Below are 4,897 nucleotides of genomic sequence, written 5' to 3' on the forward strand. Positions count from 1 at the left end.
CCAAATCAATTTGGTTTTCAATGCCTCTTTATGGTGGCAACCCCATCGGTACCTCCTTGGGGAACGCGTCTTCATACCCCTTCAAAATTTCAACAATAACACTTGGGGTAGTAGAGGCTAATATGTTAGTAGAAAGAAAGTTGTCCTTGTACAAAAATACAAAGAACGGTGAAGTGAGTTCTCTTAATTCCCTCATGTCCCTTTTCCTAGCCATCGTCACTAGTCCATGTATGTCCCATGTGTTGGTCAATTTAATTTGTGGGGTTTTATTTGGCTTTGGATTCTCTCGCTCACTATGTTGACGGATGTCACTCAAGTGTTTCTTGCTCACCCTCTCTTTATTTTTCAAACCATCCATTAAACCGTCAGATCATTACATTACTGTCCTCCTTGAATGTCCCGGATGCTATCTTTTGGCAAATGCAGAAAGACATGCTGTCTAATCTCAACAATATTTTGACAGATACTGATGTTGCTTTTGACGTTGTATCCACCTCTTGTGCTGATGAAGGAAACACCACAACACTGATGTTGAGTGCTGGCATTTTACCTGGAACTGAGCCGCACCTGAAAGCATTGTTGTTGGCTATAAGGTCCACACAACTACTGGGTTTGTTGGAAAAATCAAGGATTTTTGTCCCCAAGGCAAGGTGGTTGATGGGTTGCCTTGATGAACTTGGGATCCTTGAGCAAGGACAGTGCTTTATTCGGGCCTCATCTCCAGTACTCAATAATTCTCTGGTGAAGCATGGACCAAGATTTTCCTCAGCAAACAGCAATGCAGAGACCATCGTAGGTACTGTTGTAATGGCAAAGAATCCATGCCTTCACCCAAGGGACGTCCGGATCCTTGAAGCCATTGATGTACCTGCTTTGCATCACCTTGTTGATTGCTTGGTCTTTCCCAAGAATGGTGAGAGGCCACATGCCAATGAGGCATCTCGGAGTGATCTTGATGGGGATCTATACTTTGTGACATGGGATAAAAAACTTATCCCACCGGGCAAAAAAAGCTGGAACCCTATGGGCTACTCCCCGGCCGAAGCAAAACTGCTGTCGCGCCAAGTAACCCAATCTGTAAGTTCAACTATTCTTGGCATTTAGGCATTTGTTCCCTGAAAGTTCAGTGTATGAATATGTTCTGTTGAATATTTGTTCAGTGTTTCGATGTCCTCCCACTAATAATTTCTGCTTGACATGTTAGTGCTCTTACCGAAACAATCCTTTCCATAGCTAAATAAGGAACTTGAACATAAGCAGTCATGGAAACTATATCATAGTTTTGACCCTGGATCAGGGATTCTGTTTCCTCCTACTAATTTCGTGCCTGTTAATTGGTATGAGAAACCCTAAACTTACAGGGATTCTGTTTCCTCCTACTAATTCCATGTGTTAATTGGTATGGGAACCCTAAACTTCACTTCTTGGACCACTGGATTATATTACCTGCAATTTGAGCCACCTCTATTTGGTTATATTGTCCGCAATTTGATTAACAGATGACAATACACAATAGCTTTAACTAAATTTGTTTAGGGACCACCGAGTAAGCTACCATCACTTCGTATATATCAGCTTTTGTCGACCGACTATCTCTTGTACAGTACTTACAATGGACCATTGTATGAAAATTTTAGAATGCTTTTTAATCATTCTCTTATCTTAATATGAATCATGCAATACCCCGTATGCTCCCTCCATTCCTAAATATTTGTCTTTTTAGAGATTTCAAATAGACTACTACATACGGATGTATATAGACATATTTTAGAGTGTAGATTCACTCATTTTGCTTCGTATGTAGTCACTTGTTAAAATTTTTAGAAAGACAAATATTTAGGAATGGAGGGAGTAGTTTCTGTAGTTAATGTGCTTTGCACAGAATACATGAAATCTGCAGAAACTGCATCCATGCCATTTGCCCAAGTGATATATGTTCTACATTTTTATTTGACAATCCAAGTCCACAGTGCTATTATTAGTCAGAGTTACTTGTTGTTTTGTAGGAATGCTAGTGGTAACACCAACAAGTAGCACTGGGTCACTTTGTACTTCATTTCTATCCCATTTCCTTTGCTTCAGTTAAATTAGTTTTTGGTCAAGTGAACCAAATGATTCAGAACAAGTAAAACCTGCATCCTTGGTGTTTTTGTGTGTATACGGTAGGTTCTAATGGCGTGACAAATTCTGAAGGTAATAGTCAGGAAGCCTAATGTGCACAGCTGGAGTTCAATACAATTTGATTTGATGCTTGGAGAACAGTAGCTGTAGAGTACAACTAATCATAGACTTGACTTACCAGCTGTTGTAGATCGATACCCCTTTTGTTTCATTTGATGTAAGGTTACCCTGGTTCCAACAAAAATTGAATTCAAGAATTCCTGATCATTACTCATCATATATGAGGCATACACACTTTTCAGTTCATCATCAACTAGCTTCGTCCTTGAGTTGTGATATATATTACTTTTTTGCAATACAGTTTTACTACTAATAAGGTCTCTTTGCTGTAACAACAGGATATCGTTGATTTCTTTTTGAAGAACATGGCAAATGAGAAACTGGATCCGATAAGCAATGCTCATGTTGTTCATGCCGATATGAGCGAGTATGGAGCAATGGACGAGAAGTGCATTCAGTTGGCAGAACTAGCATCGAAGACGGGCAATAACGTGTCGACGCCGCCGGCCCTTCGACCAAAACTGTAACCCGACATCATGGGAAAGGATGATGCCATTTCCTACAAATCAGAGAAGATCCTCGGAAGGCTCTATCGGTCGATCCAAGAAGCCTCCAGCAGCGATCTGGTCCCAGAAGAAACCTGCACGCTGAACGACCTGCCTTACGACACGGACATGGAGGTCCCCGGCGCGGCGGATTTCATGTCGAGTGCGTGGCAGTGCAAGTGCTCGTATGAGGCGCAGCTGGACGCGCTGCTCAAGCAGTACGGCGTGCCCACGGAGGCGGAGCTCGTGACGGGGCACATATAGTCGCTCCCCAAGTACAACAGCAGGAAGCAGGGGGGCATAAAGGAGAGGCTGAAGAAAACGCCTACTCCGCCCTGCGCAAGGAGTTCTGGGCCATCTTCGAGAGCGTCAGGGCGCTGGGCCAGGCCGAGGCCATTGTCTTAGACGACGACGAGAGGAACCGGGTGTACGAAATGAAGGCCTCGGCATGGTACCGGGTGACCTACCACCCCAAATGGGTCCAGCAGTCGAGGGAGATACTGCTAGAGCTCCACCGCGAGGAGGAGGACGCGCCGGCGAGGCTTAGCTTCATGTGGATCCCAGTCGAGCACCTGGCCCGGATCAAGTTACGGTGCCGTGGGGGAGGGAAGGCGGTCCGCCGCAGGCCCGTCGAGAGGCTTGCTGCCTACTCCTACATGTCTGGGAGCCTGTGATGATGCTCTTTGTGTGGCCCCTGCAGTACGTACCACTCTGCTCTTTGGCATGCCTTACGTTGTTATCTCTATTTTTATAAAAAACCAAGTTGTAATAATGGTGTATCTTTTATCTTGCAATATAGACCGAACAATCTATATCTGATGGATAGAAAGCAAATTACGGTAATTTTGCAAAAAATATATCCCCATCTCTCTCCACATTTATAGATAAAACCTTCCCTCATCCATCATTATCTCACACAACCTCATTGTTGAGCAATTAAAAAAGGAAGCCTCTGAAACAATCTGGCATGGTGACCGCTGCCGGCGTCGTCCATCCCCATGCATCCGCTCAGTCTGACCACCAATCACCACCACGCCCCACTCCTCCTCACCTTATCTCTCCTCTTTCTCGAGATACCATTAATTTTTACACATAGAATTACTCCCGCGTGGGTCAATCCCAACATGTGTTTTGTAAAAAAAAATGCATCTTGATGTTGGTGGGTTAAACTCTCGCTGAAAATGTCCCTATAATATGGCCGTCGTACTACCATCCCTAGTCTCGATCCACCTGATCATGTTGTTTTGGGGTCGGATCCAACAACTCGAACGATCCCTTCCTCCGAAGATTCCGGGCAAGAGGTGGTCCTCAGCTCAGGTACCGAAGTACTCCTGCAGCAGTGGTATCTGAATGTATCAACCCTTTTTAACCAATAAAAAAATGGTACCTTCTCCAAATGCGTAATGTATAAAAATATCAAATATATTACAAAATTGTCCTTCGCTGGTTGGTTTTTGAAACCAAACAAGAGAGGTGATAGTTTAACTTATCTGGGGATGTAAGTGCACCTTGACGCTAGAAGCACATCAAGCTAGCTACCCCGCAAAAAAGAAAAAAAAGAAACGCATCAAGCTACCATCACTTCGTATATATCAACTTAAAGCACATCAAGCTACCAACACTTCGTATATATCAACTTTTGTCGACCGACTATCTCTTGTACTTACAATGGACCATTGTATGAAATTTTTAGAATGCTTTTTAATCATTCTCTTATCTTAATATGAATCATGAAGTACCCCGTATGCTGTATTTTTTTTACTATAATATAGTTTCTGTAGTGACTGATCTTTGTTCCTTTTGCAAGTGACCAAACTCACCGCCTTTAAGACTGATATTTGTTCCTTTCGAACCCATGTTTATATTATACTAGAACAATGCCCGTGCGTTGCAATGGGATATAAATATTCTAAGTATGATAGTTTGTGATTTACCTGTCAATAATAATGCGGCTGTGTAAATAAATGTTCATCAAATTCTCACCATGAATTACATTATATTTTGATTAGAAGTATGGTAAGTAAATTAAACTGGAATTGGTTCAGAAGGTAAGTAAATTAAGGTGATTGATTATCATACACATGGAAAGTTGGACGAAGGGGTGGTAGGAAGAAAGGTGAAATGAGAACCTTACGTTCTTTTTTAAGTAAAGTAGTGATAATTTGTCCATG

At 42.4% G+C, this 4,897-nt stretch overlaps 1 pseudogene; it reads left to right on the forward strand.

Annotated features, from left to right (window-relative positions):
* Window positions 1-317: 317 nt before the first annotated feature.
* On the forward strand, window positions 318-3,400 carry LOC125530608 (annotated as a pseudogene).
* The last annotated feature ends 1,497 nt before the right edge of the window (window positions 3,401-4,897 follow it).

The sequence above is a fragment of the Triticum urartu genome, unplaced genomic scaffold (genome assembly GCF_003073215.2).
Source record: "Triticum urartu cultivar G1812 unplaced genomic scaffold, Tu2.1 TuUngrouped_contig_6434, whole genome shotgun sequence".
Classification (NCBI taxonomy): Eukaryota; Viridiplantae; Streptophyta; class Magnoliopsida; order Poales; family Poaceae; genus Triticum; species Triticum urartu.